The sequence below is a fragment of the Numida meleagris genome, chromosome 8 (genome assembly GCF_002078875.1).
Source record: "Numida meleagris isolate 19003 breed g44 Domestic line chromosome 8, NumMel1.0, whole genome shotgun sequence".
Taxonomy (NCBI): domain Eukaryota; kingdom Metazoa; phylum Chordata; class Aves; order Galliformes; family Numididae; genus Numida; species Numida meleagris.
This window is the reverse complement of record NC_034416.1, coordinates 11,610,010-11,623,872: the sequence shown is the minus strand read 5'-3', so window position 1 is coordinate 11,623,872 and position 13,863 is coordinate 11,610,010. Positions and strand designations below refer to the sequence as shown.

At 44.0% G+C, this 13,863-nt stretch overlaps 1 protein-coding gene across 17 annotated transcripts in view; it reads left to right on the top strand.

Annotated features, from left to right (window-relative positions):
- Positions 1 to 13,130, top strand: part of C8H8orf48 (chromosome 8 C8orf48 homolog) — a 92,169-nt gene extending 79,039 nt beyond the window's left edge. For 10 of the 17 annotated variants that reach the window (XR_002441513.1, XR_002441511.1, XR_002441515.1 and 7 more), the window contains 2 exons: positions 833 to 3,833; positions 5,382 to 13,130. The gene's annotated coding sequence lies outside the window, so the exon portion shown is untranslated. The remainder of the gene's footprint in view (positions 1 to 832; positions 3,834 to 5,381) is intronic. The other 7 variants (XR_002441505.1, XR_002441504.1, XR_002441508.1 and 4 more) reach the window with 5 other exon arrangements.

Sequence of the window (13,863 nt, the reverse complement as noted above, 5' to 3'; positions counted from 1 at the left end):
GTACATCAAAGAGCCTGTCTGCACTGCTGCTCACTGCTGTCTCGTCCTTAGCTGTCAGGCCCTGCAGAGTGCTGAAGCAGCTTGCCTAGGGCTACAGATATAATCTGTTACAGGGTTGTAATTAGGAGTATTAGCCTGCTGGTCATTCTTTTGGTCTCTCTTATCTTGTTTTTTTTTCTGACTAAGAGCCCACCTGAGGCACTCTTCAGAAAATTCAGGTCAAATTTTCAACTCTTAGAAATCTAGGAGTGTTAGTATATGTAGTCCCAGATTCAGTATTCAAATCCATCTCTTCTCAAACTGGCACCACACTACGGCCATTCAAGAACTGAGACACAAGCAAGGATCTGACAGTCCTCTCATCTTTACAAATATCCTTCTAAGTTCTTCACTGAATATTTTACATTTCTATTCAGTATATATTGAAACCTGTTACATAGCAAGATATGTAACTGCTCCTTTAGTTTAGCATTCTCAAGCCTGTCACTTCTTAGACATCCATGGAAAATAGGTCTTCCTACTGCTTTTCAAGGAAAGAGCATGTTACTTTTCAAGGGTAGAGAGTTAACATGTCATTCATAGGAATCTTCCATAAGCTTCTTCAAGGGCAAGAAAATACTGTATGGATCTTATTTTTTTTGTGATTTTATGTTCCTTGGTTCTTTTTGGAAGACTGGGGGATGTTAAATATATTGTCTCTTGTTACTCTACCTTCCAACTTCAAGTAATATTCCATGTACACACTTTCATTATCTTCTTTGTGCTGTTTTAAGGGAATGCAGTGTGCCTCCAGTCTTGACTTCCCTGAACTCAGTCTTCTTTTCTTTTTAAGGTACCTGGAGCTGGAAACACTTCTGCTTTGTGATGCTGATACATGCAACTTGGCAAGTCTGCCTGTTCTTGCAGAGCAGATGAGCACAGAGTGAGGCAGGAAGAACAGGTAGCAGATGTAGAATACTTCTTACATACTTCACTCTGATTTATATGCGCTGCAAGAGAAAATGCTGCAAAAAGAAAGATACAGGTCTAGGGGGTGAAAAGGAGAGGGAAAACACATTTAAAAACAGCTCAAGCTGATATGACCTACTGTGTGTTTACTTACTGCTGAACGTAGGGAGAGTGAAAATAGAAGCTTGTACTTCCAGAAAGGACTTTTCCTCTATAGGAAGGCTGCTTTTGGACTGTTCAGCATTGCAAACATGGGACTGTCAGGCCAAGCAGAGATGCATATGATGGCAGGCAGACCAACGCCAGTGTGGGCTTTCAGACCCAGACACACATGCTGCTGGTTTGTGTCTAGTAACCACAGAAGTATGCTCTCTGAGCAGGTTTTTTGACAGTGCTTTGTTGTGTAAGGCTGGAGAGAGACATTTGAAAACAAAATACACCCCAGGGGATCCTGTGTGCCGAACCACTGGAGATGATTTGGCGATGCGCCAGTCCCCAGAATAACGAGATTGAAAATGAGCTCTGACAGGTTAGATGTAACACTGCAGGGCCAGCTGTGCCAGGCACCAGCCTCCCCATTGGCATGCCGAGGAGTTTCAGCTGCAAAGGCGTGTGCAGGGAGAATTCATTCCACCACAGAATGGAAGCAATGGCCTCCTTTGGAACGGAGACTGCTTTGGAGGCTGATTCCAGGAGGACATATTCTCAGGGAGCAGGGATTGGCTGTGTGTACCTCTACTGAGTGATCCTATGAACGGGCACAGAGCAGCTCAGGAGTGTGCTGGAGCCCTAGATTTTCACTGCAAGTTGGAGATCTATCTCATTTGGGAACTGCCATTCTAGCTTCAGTTCCTGAATGCTGCCCAATGGATATGTTTGGTTTTCTGTGTGCAAGACTTTTGGTCCTGGAATAAATGGCATAGGGTAAACAGGGGCTAAAACGAAACTTCTGAGCTCTTGGATGGCTCAAGGTGAACGTTCAAACACAGGACTGGGTGTGGATGGAAGCACACAGCCCACTGAGTCTTTGGACAGAGGATTACAGTATAGCTGCTGTTGTAAATTTGGATCGGATGTGTTGGCCGAGCTGTGTCTGACAGGAGCCCTCTGTGTTCAACATAATAAAAGAGAATTGGAAGGAAATGCTTCTGCCTGTAAACGACTGTGACAGACCTGTGCAATGAGAAATGTCTGTCAGCGTGTTCATATGCACTAGATTTATTCATTGAAATGATACGTTTGCTAGCAAATTTTTAACAAGCTTACTCTAGTGGAAAACTCAGCCCTAAATAGTTTATTTCTCTCTCTTGACTTAAGAAAATGAAGGAGAAAAAAATATTCATTTATTCTCCCCTCTCTGCCCTACTCTCCTCCAAAATGGAGAAGAATTTGCATACGTGGCCTGAATACAGTTTGGTTCTGAGCAAAGCACAGGTGACACTGCCAAGCGTGGTGTCTGTATCTGCCACACTAAAACGTGCTCAGTCTCGAGAGGAAATGCTGCTTTATGGTCCAGTATGGCAGTGCCCTCAGAGACTGGTAGCAAGGACGAGGTGGAGGGGAAGCAGAGCTGAAGAAATCCTTACGTTGCCTTTGCTGAAGAGTTCTGCCTGCATGCAGCTGGAGATAGAAATGGAAGGTGGGAGTTGGGACTGCACAGGAGCCCTTGTTGGGTGCTCTATGTGGGAACATGCCACAGGTGACTTTACTGTGCTCCCACTGGGGACGTAAAGGATGTGAGAAAGATAACCCACAGCTACACTTCTGCAGCACCAGCGCAGCCTGTAGTCCAAGTGCTGATATATTAAAACCTGGATAAAGATTAGGAGCCTTATGTTTAATGGCTTCTGCTCAGAATTCTGACAACTGTCCTGAACTTGAGCTTCATGTGACATTTCCCAAGATAAATTCAGCTCTTCTGAGTCATCTAATCTTCTGTCAGAGGCCAGGTAAAATATTTCATGGACACCAATGTTTAATCTGGCATCAAAATTTCTAATGGACAAAAAGGAGCTCTAGTTCCTCCCCATGTTGTGAATGTGAAGCCTGTTCTGCTGCCCTGGTGAAATCCCAGCTTCACAGAACCCCTTGCATTCCTTGCCACCAGGTTCACAGCGCTCAGGGGAAGCGGGCACACTGTATTTTTTTCTCTCTAAATTTTGCATAAGGCTTTAGGCAAGAAAACAGTTCTGCAGATAATCTTGAAATTAGTCTTCCAGCCTTTGTGTTATTCAGGATGCAAGTGAAATAAGGGCTGGTTAGTTTGCGGGACATCTGTTGCCCCAACCGTCTCTCTAGACCAGATAAAAGCTGCAAACTAAACATTCATATGGACTTTGTTTTTAAAAGCAAAATGCTTGAAAACTAATACTGGAATCCAAAACTTTTTTCTGCCCAGGGCTTTCTTGGCAGCTCTAAGCAGACTTTGCAGCCTATTCTAATGTCTAGTCAGGAAAAGAATCAGCTGAAAAAAAACAGCTGAAAACAGCTAAAAGAAATTCTGTTTTCCTTATGGACATAAAGAGATTTTTCTAGCTTTTTAAAGCTGTTTTCTTCTAAGAAGATATATTCAGTTATCTATCCATCTTCCCTCAGATGGAGTCATTGTATTTTATGTCTTTTTTTTGTTTTGTTTTGTTTTCTAAAGGATCCTTGCTGTGCTGTGTGAAAAAGAACTGATTCTTATCTTGGAAATTGAGAATCGGACATAGAAGTAATAAAAGTCAAAATGATTTACCAGAACTAATGAAGAAATTCAGTGATGGAGTTAAGATTCAAATCTAAATCTGTTTCCTTCTCTATGCCTTATTTCAGATTTAGGTCAGCTCTTTCTGGGCTGCAACTGGGATCATTGAAAGCAGTGCAGAGCCTTCCAGGAACTTCAGGTGGAGCAAATTTCTTCCCCAAATATGTCTGAAATAATAACATAAGAAATTTATAATGCTCCAGAACTCTTGTACACAGTATTTCTGTCCTGTACTTTTATCTTGAAGTGTGCTTTACTTTCTCTGTTGGCAGTGCCAAACCCCAGACCCATAAATAGGCACTGGTAATCATGTAATACCTATCAATTAAAAAAAAAAGTTGACGCCTCAAAGCTATTAAACTATTTCTGAGCCGGATAATTTGCTGCAGCTGTGTTTTGAAGCCCTCAATTGATGCTACCTAAGCACCAAACCCTGATCAGGGCAAAAAAAAGGGTGTTTTTCCCCTTTACCTTTACTACAGCAATCTTTGTATGAGGGCAGCCAAATTTAACATCCAGCATTTATATTTTCACGAAAACAATGAACTTCGGTCTACAGGCAGAAGATGACAGTGATAGGACGAGGGGAAGTGGCTTGAAACTAAAAGAGGGGGAATTTAGGTCAGATGTTAGGAAAACATTATTTACTCAGAGGGCGGTGAGGCCCTGGCACTGCTGCCCAGAGAGCTGTGGGTGCCCCGTCCCTGGAGGTGCCCAAGGCCAGGTGGGGTGGGGCCTGGGCAGCCTGAGCTGGTGGGGGGCAGCCAGCCCATGGCAGGGGTTGGGGCTGGATGGTGTTTTAGGTCCCTTCCAACCCAAGCCGTTCTATGATTCTGTGATACTGGTAACAGGAGGAAAGAGTTAATAGCACTTGGTGCAACACTTGCAATGCCATTGGCCCCTTAAAGGCCTCTCCTCTGTTGTGTCCGTGTCAGTCATTAAAATACACAGAAAATTCCAGTTCAGCCTCCAACAATTCAGTCTGTTTCTCTGTGTTTTCTCTTCTGGCTCTGAATCCTCTGGGGAGACCAGAGGGCAGCAAGGGGCTTAAGAAACTTTTTTTTTTTCCTTTCTTTTTCAGCTTTCTCTTCATTGCAATACATAGTCTATCCCTGCGTAAGTCTGAAGCATTTAGCAGAAGAAACTTTGTGTTTAATCCATGGGCCTATTAGGGACACAGCACAGCAGGAAACTACTTACTCTGTGGAGTAGAAAATAGACTTGCGAATAAACCCCTCATTCTCACTGCAATCCCAGGATGCTAAACATTTTTTTGTTTTAATAAATAGAAGTTGTTGATATTTTGGATTACACCATTTTTCCCCTTAAGGTAATACCTTGCAGTGTGGTTCAAAGGCAAGAAAACAAGGTATTTCAGACAGAACAGTACACTTCTTGTATACAACTCATCCCTTTGCTTGATGCATATAGTCACAAAGAAAACAAAGACTTGGCTTTTTTGTATGTGCATCTTTGTTGTCTGGTATGTCTTGATATGGCATAAATAAAAGGAGGACGAGGCCCTAGAGACTCCTCTTCACTCATTGTTTCCTCCTTTCATCTCACCAGGCCTTGTTTTAGTACATGTCTGTCTAGAGCCAAATTTCAGTTTGTTCCTTATGCCTGTTGTTTTTTTGCGGCCCTGTTTCTACGATTGCGTCTTGGTGATTATTTGTGTTTTCCCTAGGAACTGAGAAACAGCAGCTGGGTGGTAACAGTTCCAGAGCTGCCGCGGAAGGGCAGGGGGTGACACCCTGAGGAGCATTGTATGGAGCCTTTTGTTAGATGCAACATCAAGGCAAGGCACCACAAGAAACTGAATTTATAAGTAACCCCTCAGGTGAATTCACAGTAACCTGCACCAGGGTGCTAACAAACCTTCATGGGGGACCACAGCCCCTGACCCAAGAGCCCTGTCCCAGCTCAGCCCAGGGCACGCTGTCCTTGCCCAAGCTGTGTTCCTGAGTCACTCTTTGTATTTCCTGGGCTGACCTGAGGCCTGACTGCTCTTATGACCTACTGAAACTACATATATTTGGCAATTTGTCACTGGACTAAATAGAATAGTGGTTTTGCAAAAGAAGATCATTTCTGTAATTAGTATGTATCTTGGCATGGTCCTTTGAACAAAACAGATTTTACTTTATAGATGACTGTGTGGCTGAAAGAAGCTTCTAGATCAGCTGAGCTGCAGTCGCAAGCATCAATAGACTGGGAGTCATCATGACCAGATGTGTTCCTTACTGTACTATGGTTTTTATTTCCTTTTAACATGAAAGCCTATCTCTGTGTTAGTTATGTTTTGGAAATCACATCAGGTGGTTGTTTTATTTTAACTAGGAAGAAGGAACGTGTAAGCTCAAATCAGTGTAAGAAAAATGGATCTATTTTTAGGTGGCAATATAGTTATGGAGCAATAATAAAAACATTACCAATCCACAGGCATATGGGACAAGAGTACCTACAGTCAGAATGGTTTGTGTGCTGAAGGCATATATAGAAATTGCTCATGTTCCCTAAAAAAGTATCTTATGAAAATTCATTGTTTTTTTTTTGATACTTATCAGTATGTTTATTAGTCTTAATAATGACACTGATTCTACTAGTAATTACTGTCAGATATGGTTCTCACATGAACCATTATAGATTTTTTTCTTAATTTTGTGTCATTAACCAAATACTTCAGAAACATGCTACTAAAGGATGTTCTACTTTCTTGAGAAGAGACCTTATATTAGGTACTTGAGAATCAAATCCAGTGTAAGAACAAAGAGCTTGCATGCATTTACAGCAATTAAAAGGGTAAATCTTGGTTTCGATGGAATTTTTTTTTTGACTTCACAGTTCTAAAATTAATTTCATATTTCTCTATTCCATTCACAGAATTTAAAGAGAGGTAGTACTGGCAAACATGCGGCCTTTTTGCTGGCACGAAGATGAATCTGCTGGCCAGTCTTGCACGTATGTCCCAGCAGTGGGACTACAGAGATGTGGAATGCCACAGTTCTATGATAGAGAGATAGACAGCTCTCAGATAGCTCTGGCTGCAGGAAGACAGTAGCAAGAGCTGCAGGGGACTGTAGCGAGAGCCTCAGCTCATCCTTTTCTCCCATCTCTGAGAGCAGCCACCTGCTTTGTAAGGACCTTTGTAAAGAAGTTAGGGAGGTTCTTATCTGAAGGGAAAGCTTCCAGCTGTGTGTCTTGACATAGGCTACGTTCTTGCATATCTTTCTTCCTGTTCATATAACTGTAGATGTTCTCCCTGAGGTGAATTGTCAGTGTCAGCTGTCGTTGCTCCAGTGGCTTCAGGAGAGATGACAACAAATGTGTCTGAGAACTGCTCTGCTCTCTGCAAGTCTGCCTCTCAAACCCACGCAGCTTTCCAGCTCCTGTTCAGCTTTCAGTCCATGAAAGCACAGTGCTCTCATCTCCTGAATTGCCAGGATTCGAACAACTTCACTGGGGCTGTCTTAAGTAGGAATTGCCTCTCCAGGTCTGGGCAGAATTACTTACCACCAATGAGGGATTCAGAGCACTGAACCACATAGAGACCCAAGGAGGTGTCGGAAGGCAGTTTTGGTGTTCTTGTTGTAGTTTTGTTAACCAGCCTGAGGTGGGCTGTGTAGCAGTCCCATTTTGTGCTTGATACAGGGCCACACACCACAAGACTTCATCGGCACAAGAGCTAGAGGTGAGTGGTTGTGAAGTACTTCCAAGCTAGGGGTGAGTGGAGCATCAGTATTCTGAATCTTCTGTGGGACTTAGCTGCCACTCTTGCATCAAATACAAGCCTGGGTAATTATTTAGATGGCATCTCATCCTAAAATAATTAGGAGTTTTTAAGCTTCCTCGGGCCCTGATAAGGCAGATCTCAGCCTATCTTTCAAAGAATATTTTCCTGATTGATAGGAATGCTTTCAGATGTGGCTTATTTTTTCTTAGAGGACAAACATATATGAAGTTCTTGTATCACCTGGTAGAAGTGAAGGGCCAGTAACTTCTTTCTCATTTATTTTCAGTCAGTTTATCTGTTTGAGTTGCAATTGGATTTATTTTCTCAGGGTTAGAGCTTCTTTAAGGGCCTCTTATTCATGCTCTCTTTCCTTTAAAATTAACGGATTTTCTGGGGAACAGCAAAGAGGACACTTAAATTATAACTCTTTTCAGAAGCCTTATATATTCAGTGAGGTTGTTTGCAATTATTGTCATTGCTAATTTGATTAGCTCAGTCTTTCATACTTCTCTTTCTTCCCTGGAAGACACAGCTCTGAAGTACTCATCTCCACAACACAAGCTGTGAGAGCAGTAAATCCGCTGGCTTCTGTGCTGTGTCTCTCGCTTAGTTGCTCTCTGTGTTTTTGGTTATCTATGGAGTGAATCACTCCTTGAGCTCTGAACACTTCATACAAAGAATTGTAGCATCGGGGCCAGGTGAGCTTTTCTTGCTGGGTCATCTGTCTTGCAAAAGACATCATCTCTTTCCTACTGCTCTCAGCACGCTGCTGACAAGCTGGTATTCCTAGAAATGGGGATGAGTCTTAACTTCAGTCCTTAGGAGAATTATCCCTTGACAGTATAAGCAGCCCAAACTTTCTTTTGAAGCCCAAGGATGTGACTGCTTAGGTTAAAGAATGTGAAACTCTGGAGAAAATGAGCACTCTTTTGTACTATTAAAAGTGACTTAATCACTGGTGATCAGTAATAAACTGTGCTACTTGTTGGACAGGTTCTGACTTTGAGGGCATTGCAATGAAGACCTTGGCAACAGAAAGATGGAGACAACTACATTTTTATAATTTAGGAGAGAAATTTCTCTGAGGAGACATAACTGGGTCTTTGTCTTCAAGGTCACCTAGTGCATATTCCTTACTTTGTTAATTCCTTTCCTGTGGGACAGCATAAATCCATTTTGTACAAGATAGGACAGAGAGTGATGACCTGAAGCTGAGGCAGCAAAAATTGAAGCTAAACATCAGTAAAATTCTTCATGAGTTTTAATAGTGAGCATCAAGAACAGCTCAAATGGTACAGACCTGAAGCAACATTCCTTAAGGGAATAAAAACCATCAGCAATTAACGATGACATACTAAGCAGTGTTACTGAGAAGAAAATTAACGTACTAGAGAAAGCATCGGTGCTATGCAGGGTGCTATGTCTCTGTAAAGTTTCTGCGGTGAAAGAGTTTAATCTTCATTAGCAGTGTTGGTAGGATTGTATGGAGCTGACGAACAGAGGGTTTGGATTTGCCTAGACAACATTTTTATCACTGCAGCAAATGTTGCCAGGATTAGCATTATTTTGATTGCCATTAAATGAATAGGGAGCGTGTTGGAAGGGAGACCAATTCCCAAAGCACTGGTTTTCTTCCGTTTCTGGAAACGAAACCAGGTACAGAGCAGATTTTATTTCCTAAAGTAAATAAACTTCAGAGTGAATTTAGTTAATTGCCATCCAACAAAATAGCCTATCAGATTAAAATTATTTCCAGGTCAGTGGCAAGATCTGTGCAAGGAATTTAAAAGAAATGCTAATACTTTCTGGTCAGGAACTCAGAAATTAGGAGACAGAAGAGTTACCATTTCTCAAAAATATTGCTTTGTTGAATATGCACGACAGAGTACCTGATTGCCAGCTTATTCCAACAATGGATTTCAGTCCGTGTCAGCCTTGGTTGATCACAGCTGGGATCAGGATTGACTGGCATGGATAAAGCACCCTTAGCCTAGAAATACTGATGGCCAAAACTTCTGTGCAAGTTCCCCACTCGGTCCTTCCTGCTGAAGCTGGGCAGAAGTGACTGTGTGACATTTTTAAGGTCAGATTGTGCATATCCTATTTGTAATATCTGTCTCTTGGATTGAAAGGTGGGACGCCAGTGTCTGTGTTCCCTGCTTCTTTCGGTCACTTCAGTTTCCAGGGTCAGTTGTGCTGATTCAGCCTTGGGGGTTCCCCTTCAGTCACCAGATCACACTTATAAAGTCAGAGATTTGGGTCAGAGATCTGAAGGAGTAACCACGTTATTTCTTAATCTTTGCATACTTAAAACTGTGCCCATCGGCTACCAGCTATAATATCATCCAGTTCTTATACAGCTTTTCAGCCACAGATTGGAGAGTACTGCAAGGATTGTTTCTGTGGGCATAAGTCCTTTGGAAATGTCAGCCATCTGCAGCTCACCTGGTGCCCTGCTCAGCAGAACTGCAGACAAATTGCTCCAGTACCTTCTTTAGGGGTCTGCTTACCAATGAGCATCCTGTTGTCAGGATAAGCCTTGGTCTGCCATGGTTTTGTCCTGAAGCTACCTTGCTCTGAGTAAATCCTGGATCATACAGTATGCCTGACTAAACAATGACCCAGTGAATCACATCAGAGGAACATCTTCACTTTAAGTGGAAGGTTAAAATCGTGCAGGTCAACCTTACTCTTCTGTCCTGGAGCTGATAGTGTGCCATGAAACAACCTCAGCTCAGGAGTGTTGTCTGAAGGCTGTGCTTACCACACTGATCACAGGTAGCTGCCTCCTGCGGGACAGGGCTCAACTCACTGCTTAAGGATCATGCTGGAAGCGGGCCAGGCTTGAGCCTGTTTTTGTTACAGTATGGGCTGAAAGGGATTGGCAGATGAAAGCATCCCCTTACAGATGTGGAAACCACAAACCATACCAAGCCGTCCGGGACCGTATCTGGGAAGTGAGGCAGGCTATAAATACAAACGCAAACTAGGCCCCTATGTCCGTATGTGATCAAAACAAAGTGGATTATCAAATTATTGTCTGATAGCTGAGCTGCAGTAAGACTCTGCGTGCACCGCAGCGGTGAGATAAAATCCATTTTGCACATGAAATTGGCTGAGAGCGAATATGCACTTAGTTACACAAGGTAGCAGGCAGGTGGCAATTTGCAGTAATATATTCACTTTTAACCGTGTGCCTGTGCTTTGAGATGATGAATGACTATAAAATGCAAATTAACCACCGTTAACGAGGAAGAAGAGCCAGGGTGCTGCTGTGTTGTTTCTTTATTTCCTTAGGTTTTATGTGGATCAGGCTCAGCTGATATGGACCCATGTTTTAGTGTTTAGCAGGAAAGGCAGTGAAGATGCAGAAACATTCCTGAGCACGCTGCAGGTGCGTGCTGTTATTAAAGAAATAACAGTGGTCCGTCCTGTCAGGGATCCCCAAAGGCCGGCGGCTCATCATTATTTCTCCAGTTTTGTATCATTTTGTACGTGTGAAGCTATTTACAGCCTTCCCTTTCACTTGCCTTTGTCTAAATGTATTTTCGGGCTGCTTGAAAGGGTTAAGAACAGACACAGACATATCCTGTTGGGAAAAATGGGGGGATGCATCCCAGACTCTTTCTTTCATTTCAGACATAGTTATGCTCATTTTTACCACTAATAACTGGTCACTGTGGACAAATAGATTGAAAACATGCAAAGAGGGACAAAATAAACATGCTGCAAACCCACTTCTCTCTAACTAGGTTACTTAATATGGCCCTATGAGATAACAGCAGTATGAGAGTAAGACGTAAGATACACAGAGCACCAGAGTTCAACAAGAGCAAGCATGTATTTCAGTATGCTCAGAGCGCTGACCTGGGAACCTGCATCCTGCCTCGCTTCAAGCATTTCTCTGGATGATTTAATTTAGAGTTGTATTACATTCCTCAGTTCCTCATTTGTGTCTCGCTCTGTGATAATTTTCATCCCCTGATGAAGCATTCTGAACTTTCACTTTCCTGGAGAATGAAGCCAACAGACTCTATGAATGTATCACTGTTTGTAGACATTGAGTTTTCACTTTAGGGCAGCACAAGAACTTTCCAGATTAGAGATCCCAGTTAAGGTGGGGGGGAGTGAGCTACAGCATAGTCACCGACACGTCAAGCAGTGACGTACAGAAGTCTCTTCTCACTGGGTTAAATCTTCTGTGTTCCTCTCTTAGAGTGCCTTGGAATAGCCCCAGCATCTTGGAAGGACCAGATGCCTTCATTCGGTGCCGCTGGGTGTCTCACTGCACACCTTTCATTGTCAACCAGCTTTCAGGTAAAACTGAAGCATGGCCGTCACGTCAGCGCTGTCTGGCTGGTAAGGAAGGAGAAGTGCAGTTTCTAGAAATGACCTGAATGGTTTGTTATTTTCTTGATGCATTTTGCTAGCCAACTAGCGAGGGTTGGACGTGTCCCGCCGTCTCAGAGCTAACTGTAAAGAGGTGATGCAAATACAAATGCTAATTCCCTGTCAGAGGCTACCAGCCAGGTTCTGCTCTCTGCTTCATTAGAGAAAAACACATAGGGACTGCAGTGAGATCAGCAGACTCTGTCTAGATTTACACTCATGTGATAGAGTTTGGCCCAAAGAGACTGAAAACAACTGAGGTATCACTTATTCATTGAATATAGCTGTCGTACTCTGTTCAGGAAAATATTTTAACCAGGCCCTTTATAATATTGCCTGTGCTCTATGACTAATTTCTACAGCAATACCAATTTAATACTGTAGCAATTTATTCACTGAGAAGGAAGGAAATTGCTTGGTTGAATAATGGAGAGGAGAAAGAACCCAGGAGGTGCGTGGCAGTTTCCATTGACCAAAGGAGTACTAACTAACTATAACGCAACGAAACAAAGTTCCTTCAAGAGCAATAAATAAGGAGCTTAATACATCACTCGCAGGTACGAGCTGCTTAATCTTTGTAAGACATTGGTTTTGGCTGCTTGGAAGCCAGACTCCGTTTTGCCTGACATAAACATTACTTTCACAGCCCCGAGCCATCAGTTTGCAACTAGCACAGGCAATCATTTTACTGCAGTGCTTCTGCTAATTTTGTCTCCATACCATTGCTGTGCTGAAGCGGGGGAAAGCAGTCAGAACACTGGTAAGTAGCTCTTACGATCACAGGAGAGGGCTGCTCCTGTGTTTTGCTGTTGGGATTTTTTTTTAAGTGTAAGTAAACTCATATTAAGTGGAAGCTGGTTTGTGCTCTTCTCCTTCAGGTTTGCAATTCTTAAAGTGCAGAAGTTGCAGTGCAAGTTATCTTAGCCTGTTCTGAGAAATGTAGGATGAAATATGAAAAATGACTCAGCCCTGCTGATTTTATTGAGCATCCTTTTAGAAACACTGTGAAATGTCTGAATGAATCCAGGAAGATGAAGCCTCAGAAACGCACCACCTAAATAATGAGCCTGTAACTGCAGCTTGTCTGTTCTCGAACAGGCAGTCTGCTCACCTGCTGTCCTGAGATGAGGTAGAAACTGCCCTCCCTTCATGCATTTTTCTCTGCTGTGGAAGAGGGAGATGTGATGGTGCTGGAGTGGTATTCAGCTTTGTTTTTTTTCCGTTGTTTTTTTTTCCCCTAATAAAGTGAACTGCCGGAGAACGGAACCAACAGAAGCGCGTAGCACTGCGCATGCGCACAGGCTCGCCACAGAAAGGAGAAGGAGTGGGCAGGCGCGCGGGCTCTAGCCGGGAGAGACGGGTGTGCGCAGGCGCACGCTTTCGCTCTGCGCACGGAGAGCGTGTGCACTGAATCGCGCCAGAGCAGCCTGCGCGCATGCGCTAAGTCTCGGGTACGCGTGCGTGCTGCCTCGCACTGGGAACAGGAAGTGCATGCGCTTCCTCGTGACAGAAAAGGGCGGTGGGCATGCGCGCTGCATTGCACATTGGATGCAAGTCTCGCACCAGCAGCAGAGGGCAGTGTGCAGCCGTACTGCCTCTCGCCGCGGTGGCGCTTCTGGGCATGCGCGCTGTCACGCGATGTTAGAGGAAAGCGCATGCGCGCCGCCATGCTGCATGAGGCGGGAGTGCGCATGCGTAATTTCGTGCCGTGCGGTAACCCGGGCGCCTGCGTCGCGCAAGGAGTTGCTGAGTGCGCATGCGCACTGTTTCACAGACGCACGGTGGCACATGCGCAGTACACCAAACGTACGGATGCACATGCGCCTCCAGTGCGGGCCGTCCACAAGCGCCCTCCTGTCGCTAGGAGTGTGCGCATGCGTTGTGCGGCGCGTGCCGGCCGCGCTGCGCACATGCGTGCTAGCGCGTGCCGAGGGGCAGTTGTGCGTTGCCTGTAGGGGGTGCTCTCCGTCTGTGAGCAGCGTTGGTAAAGACGTTATCAGGCAGGCTTGGCTTTCCTGCGGAATTCCCCTGCACTTTGCGAAGGACT